This window comes from Nanorana parkeri, unplaced genomic scaffold, assembly GCF_000935625.1.
Source record: "Nanorana parkeri isolate BGI_ZX_2015 unplaced genomic scaffold, ASM93562v1 scaffold2907, whole genome shotgun sequence".
In the NCBI taxonomy this organism is placed as follows: domain Eukaryota; kingdom Metazoa; phylum Chordata; class Amphibia; order Anura; family Dicroglossidae; genus Nanorana; species Nanorana parkeri.
In genome coordinates, this window is record NW_017309175.1 from 18,429 (window position 1) to 25,357 (window position 6,929).

The 6,929-nt window shown below is 53.1% G+C and overlaps 1 protein-coding gene across 1 annotated transcript in view; it reads left to right on the top strand.

The window, feature by feature from the left end:
* Nucleotides 1-2,115: 2,115 nt before the first annotated feature.
* NUMA1 (nuclear mitotic apparatus protein 1) overlaps nucleotides 2,116-6,929 on the top strand; it is a 62,716-nt gene continuing 57,902 nt past the window's right edge. The window contains exon 1 of the mRNA XM_018574377.1: nucleotides 2,116-2,226. The gene's annotated coding sequence lies outside the window, so the exon portion shown is untranslated. The remainder of the gene's footprint in view (nucleotides 2,227-6,929) is intronic.

Below are 6,929 nucleotides of genomic sequence, written 5' to 3' on the forward strand. Positions count from 1 at the left end.
TTTTTTTTGGGGGGGGGGGGCCAGAAAAAAAATCTTGCACCAGGGCCCTTTGTTCCTTAGGTCCGCCACTGCTCTCTTGGACAGGCGCTCATGGACATCCCCTCATAGAGACGATCATGGACAGGGGCTTATGGATGGGCTCTCTTGTCTGGTCTCTCCAGTATGTGTCCTCATCGCCATGTTTCCTCTCTCCAGTATGTGTCCTCATCTCCATGTCTGGTCTCTCCAGTATCCGTCCTCATCTCCATGTCTCATCTCCAGTATGTGTCCTCATCTCCATGTCTCCTCTCTCCAGTATCCGTCCTCATCTCCATGTCTCATCTCCAGTATGTGTCCTCATCTCCATGTCTCCTCTCTCCAGTATCCGTCCTCATCTCCATGTCTCATCTCCAGTATGTGTCCTCATCTCCATGTCTCCTCTCTCCAGTATCCGTCCTCATCTCCATGTCTCATCTCCAGTATGTGTCCTCATCTCCATGTCTCCTCTCTCCAGTATCCGTCCTCATCTCCATGTCTCATCTCCAGTATGTGTCCTCATCTCCATGTCTCCTCTCTCCAGTATCCGTCCTCATCTCCATGTCTCATCTCCAGTATGTGTCCTCATCTCCATGTCTCCTCTCTCCAGTATCCGTCCTCATCTCCATGTCTCATCTCCAGTATGTGTCCTCATCTCCATGTCTCCTCTCTCCAGTATCCGTCCTCATCTCCATGTCTCATCTCCAGTATGTGTCCTCATCTCCATGTCTCCTCTCTCCAGTATCCGTCCTCATCTCCATGTCTCATCTCCAGTATGTGTCCTCATCTCCATGTCTCCTCTCTCCAGTATCCGTCCTCATCTCCATGTCTCATCTCCAGTATGTGTCCTCATCTCCATGTCTCCTCTCTCCAGTATCCGTCCTCATCTCCATGTCTCATCTCCAGTATGTGTCCTCATCTCCATGTCTCCTCTCTCCAGTATCCGTCCTCATCTCCATGTCTCATCTCCAGTATGTGTCCTCATCTCCATGTCTCCTCTCTCCAGTATCCGTCCTCATCTCCATGTCTCATCTCCAGTATGTGTCCTCATCTCCATGTCTCCTCTCTCCAGTATCCGTCCTCATCTCCATGTCTCATCTCCAGTATGTGTCCTCATCTCCATGTCTCCTCTCTCCAGTATCCGTCCTCATCTCCATGTCTCATCTCCAGTATGTGTCCTCATCTCCATGTCTCCTCTCTCCAGTATCCGTCCTCATCTCCATGTCTCATCTCCAGTATGTGTCCTCATCTCCATGTCTCCTCTCTCCAGTATCCGTCCTCATCTCCATGTCTCATCTCCAGTATGTGTCCTCATCTCCATGTCTCCTCTCTCCAGTATCCGTCCTCATCTCCATGTCTCATCTCCAGTATGTGTCCTCATCTCCATGTCTCCTCTCTCCAGTATCCGTCCTCATCTCCATGTCTCATCTCCAGTATGTGTCCTCATCTCCATGTCTCCTCTCTCCAGTATCCGTCCTCATCTCCATGTCTCATCTCCAGTATGTGTCCTCATCTCCATGTCTCCTCTCTCCAGTATCCGTCCTCATCTCCATGTCTCATCTCCAGTATGTGTCCTCATCTCCATGTCTCCTCTCTCCAGTATCCGTCCTCATCTCCATGTCTCATCTCCAGTATGTGTCCTCATCTCCATGTCTCCTCTCTCCAGTATCCGTCCTCATCTCCATGTCTCATCTCCAGTATGTGTCCTCATCTCCATGTCTCCTCTCTCCAGTATCCGTCCTCATCTCCATGTCTCATCTCCAGTATGTGTCCTCATCTCCATGTCTCCTCTCTCCAGTATCCGTCCTCATCTCCATGTCTCATCTCCAGTATGTGTCCTCATCTCCATGTCTCCTCTCTCCAGTATGTGTCCTCATCGCCATGTCTGGTCTCTCCAGTATCCGTCCTCATCTCCATGTCTCGTCTCTCCAGTATGTGTCTCCAGCTCCATGATGTCACGTGATAGCCTTCTTTGCCCAGGGAAGAGCGCGTCGACCGTGCCCTATGCGGACCTCCCCTTAGCCTTATTAGGTAAAGAGGGCGTGGTCACTCTTCTACACAGAGGTGGATCCTCCGGAAACGAAGGTGAGTAGGCGTGTTGTGGGCGGGGACGTCGCGGCGGTGGCGGGCTGAGGCAGTGTAGCCAATGGCGGCGGACGGCTCCGGGTTTGAATAGAGCTCGGTACGTCTGTGAGGCGGCGACGGAGACAGGTGAGGCCCGGTGTGTGTGCGGGGGTAGGGGAGACGGGAGCCCGTGACCGACCAGTCACATACCGAGTGGGCCCTCCATTGACCGGCCGACATTACCTCGGGGGCCCCGGTGCAGCTCATGTCTACAGAGTGTGCGGGAATGTATCACCGACCTGCCAATAAGTGATCAATATTCATAAAAGAGATATCGATCTTCACCCAGAGGCTGATGGGGTTTCCATTTTTGTGTCCATTTGCTGCTTCTGAGATTGTGGGACCCCTCCCCCCCTTTTTCAGAGTGACCCCGCCCCCTCCTGTATCAAAAGACCGCTCACTGCTGCTTGTGCAGGGTGACTGGTCTTGTCCCTGCCCCCTCCTGTAATAAAGACCTCCCACTGCTCTCTCCTCCTTCTACAGGGTGACAGGTCTTGTTTCCGCCCCCTCCTGTAATAAAGACCGCCCACTGCTGCGCTCTCTTTGTGCTTGGGGGGAGGGGCATTATATCACTCCTGGCTTGCATATGTTGTCTTAACGAATGAGCTTTTTTAAGGTTCCACCAATGGTGGAGGCCGAAGTGCCAGGAGGGGGCGGGGCCATCAGTGTAGCGATGTGTTACATTGTATCACAGGATTATATCAGGAGCTTGATCACATGACCGGGGGGGAGGGGTGGTCATGTGAAGAAGGGAATGTAGGAAGTCAGGATCAGTTCATCCTCCAATCAGCTTCCAGCTTTAATTTCCAGAGCTGAACTGAACAAGTTGAATATAGAAGCTGATTGGTTGCTGCTCCAGTTTTAGTTAATCCCCTCCCCCCTCCAGGTACTTTATGGTCGGTGTGGGAGTTCTTTGGTGCCTCGCGTCCTCCGCTCTACTGTGGCGCCGTTATCTCCCCGTGTTTATTTTGCGGGTGTTCTCGGCTCTCGCGGATATGTTGCTCCCCTTGGCATATGCCCTTCCCCCGGGGTTATCCTTTAATCCAAGGGTGGGCCACATGAGAAACTGGGTCTGTATAGGAGGGCTGGGGGCGGGGAACACACTTCATGTCACTGGTTGCTGGGATGCTTGTAGTCCTAGCAACAGATGGCTGCAGGGGAGGTGGGCACCCGGCATCATTGGTTGCTACGATGCCAGCGATCCTAGCAACAGGGATGGTGGACACCCGGCAACATTGGTTGCTACGATGCCAGCGATCCTAGCAACAGGAATGGTGGACACCCGGCAACATTGGTTGCTTTATGCCAGCCATCCTAGCAACAGGAATGGTGGACAACCGGCAACATTGGTTGCTACGATGCCAGCCATCCTAGCAACAGGAGTGGTGGACACCCAGCATCATTGGTTGCTTTTCGGGATGCACTGATACGGCATCGGTGCCATTACAGAGTATTTGGGCAAGTACTCGAGTTTGCCCAAATGCTCCTGATACCGGAGCTTCCAGTATCGGGAAGCTGAGCGGCGAGTCATAACAGGCTGCCCGGCTTTCCGTCACTTGGTGATGAGGGAGCATGGAAAAATCGGGATACCGGCTGGTCGTGCCATTACACGTTGCTCGGCTTTCTTAATGGGGCTTCCAGTATCGGTATTCGGTACCGTCGGGTACCAAAAACATCGGTACTCGGTACAGAAAAACCGGTATCCCTAGTTGCTATGATGCCAGCAGTCCTAGCAACAGAGAAAGTGGACTAACCAGCATCATTGGTTGCTACGATGCCAGCAGTCCTAGCAACAGAGGAGGTGGACACCCAGCATCATTGGTTGCTAGGACGCCAGCAGTCCAAGCAACAGAGGAGGTGGACTACCCAGCATCATTGGTTGCTACGATGCCAGCAGTCCTAGCAACAGAGAAGGTGGACACCCAGCATCATTGGTTGCTAGGACGCCAGCAGTCCTAGCTACCAGCGACGGAAGAGGAGGGGGCTTGCACTGGGATATGGTTTGCAGTGGATGTACCTGCCCCTCAGCTGTCAGCCAACCATAACCAAGCGTAGGTTTGGAGATCAGCCTGTGACCGGACAGGGACAGCCAAGGGCCCAGATGTGGCCCTCAGGCTGTATAGTGCCTTTGTCTGCTTTATTCCCGTACGGCCGGTTATATCGGAGTTTGATGCGGTTGCTGAGCAGGAGGCAGATACATCAGGGGTCTTTCAGACTCCTAATGTCCCCTAGGGACCCCAAATAAGCTGAGGAAGCCAGAGATCTGCTTCACCAGCTTCATCTCCTGCCTCTAAGAGCCGTAGACTGTGCCCAGTGATACCGGAAGTGATGTCATACACGTCGCTTCCGGGGTCCAGTGATCGGAGGAGCGATCGGTAGCTTTCAACCGCTAAATCTCTCTGCGGTCATTGCAGGGGGAAACCCGCCATTTCGGTCCTGGGCGCCGCAGGGGGACAGTAGAGCCCTGGGAGTGGTTAAAGACGTTTTGCTGGTCATCAGGCTAGCTTTCCGAATTGAGAAAGCTGGTCGGACGGCCGGTGAAACGTCCAAGAAAAATACAGGAAGTCCAGTTGCCTCTAATTTTTTTTACAGATAGACCATGTGACCCGGATGAATGAACCTTTGCAGAGGTGACGTCGGGGATCTAATGGATGTCTCCTTAAAGAGAACCTGTCACTGGCACTATGCTATCACATAGAGCAGAGGTAGGCAAAGTCCGGCTCTACAGCTGTAATGTAGCTAGAAATCCCATCATGCATCTGAGTCATGCCTGTGGCTGTCAGTTTTTCAATGCCTCATGGGACTTGTAGTTCCGCCACAGCTGGAGTGGCGAGGTTGCCCACTTGTGATCTACTCACTGATCTCCCCTGGTGGCTATCGTGAACCTAGAAGTGACAAGCTCACATCACTTCCAGGTTCAGCGCCGTTATACCCTGACCCACCTGTGGCCGAGCGTGATCTGGGCACGGTCAGCTTCCCCGTAGTGCAGAGGTGACATCAGGGATCTAATGGATGTCTCCTTAAAGAGAACCTGTCACTGGCACTATGCTATGACATAGGGCAGGGGTAGGCCAGCTCCTGCCCTACAGCTGTGGTGACGCTACTCTCTTTACAGAGACGTCTATTAGACCCCTGATGTCACCTCTGTACTGTGGTGAAGCTGACCGTGCACAGATCACGCTCGGCCACAGGAGTTGGGGGAACAGCACTTGAACCGGGAAGTGATGGGAGCGTGTCACCGCCAGGTTCACAATACCCAGCAGGGGAGATCAGTGAGTAGATCACAAGTTGGCAACTTTGGCGCTCAAGCTTTTGTGGAACTACAAGACCAAGTAGGCACTGGGACTCAGACAGCCACAGACATGAATCCCAGAGGCACAATGGTATTTGTAGTTTTATTACAGATGGTGAGGTGACAGGTTCCCTTTAGGAAGACCTCTATTAGGCCCCTGATGTCACCTCTGCACCATATTGAAGATGACTGTGCACAGACCAAGCTCGGCCACAGGGGGTCAGGGAACGGCACTGAACCCGGAAGTGATGGGAGCACGTCACCTCCAGGTTCATAATACCCAGCAGGGGAGGTCAGCGAATAGATCAGGGGGTCGGCAGCCTCGGCACTCCAGCTGTTGTGGAACTACAAGTCCCATGAGGCATTGAAAGACTGACCGCCACAGAGGCCTGATGGGATCTAGTAGTTTAATTAAAGCTGGAGTTTGCCCGACCCTATAGGTCAGGGGTAGCCCAACTCCGGCCCTCCAGCTGTGGTGGAACTACAAATCCCATGAGGCATCTCTCTCCGGCAGTCGTGTCTGTGAGAGTCTTGCAATGCCTCATGGGATTTGTAGTCCCGCCACAGCTGGAGGGCCAGAGCTTGGCTACCCCTGCTGTAGGTGATAGCATAGTGCCAGTGACAGGTTCTCTTTAAGGAGACATCTATTAGACCCCTGATGTCACCCCTGCCCCATGTGATAGCATAGTGCTGGTGACAGGTTCTCTTAAGAAGACCCCCTGATGTCACCTCTGCACTTTGGTGACGCTGACCCTGCACGGAGCACGCTCGGCCACAGGGGGTCGGGGGAACAGCGCTGAACCCGGAAGTGATGGGAGCGCGTCACCTCCAGGTTCACAATAATCAGGGGAGATGAGTGAATAGATCGCGGGGTTGGCAACCTCGGCACTCCAGCTGTTGCGGAACTACAAGTCCCACGAGGCATTGAAAGACTGACAGCCATATCTCGCAGAGGCATGATGGGATCTGTAGTGTCATTAAAGCTGGAGCTTTCCCTATCCTATAGGGCAGTGGTGGCGAACCTTGGCACTCCAGCTGTGCCAAAACTACATATCCCAACATGCATCTGCCTCTGGGAGTTATGCCTGTAGCTGTCAGAGCCTTGCAATGCCTCATGGGACTTGTAGTTCCAAAACAGCTGGAGTGCCGAGGTTCGCCACCACTGCTATAGGTGATAGCCTAGTGCCGGAGACAGGTTCTCTTTTAAGAAGACCCCCCCTGATGTCACCTCTACACCACGGTGAAGCTGACCCTGCGCAGATCATGCTCGGCCACAGGGGAATAACAGCAGTGAACCCGGAAGTGATGGAAGCCCGTCACTTCCAGGTTTACAATACCCACCAGGGGAGATCAGTGGGGGGTGGGGACCTCGACCCTCCAGCTGTTGTGGAACTACAAGTCCCAGGAGGCATTGCAAGACTCTGACATGGGGCGAGTCTATTATCATTTTTGTGTACAGAAAGTTGCAATAAATATAACAAAGTGTAATTGTTACAGG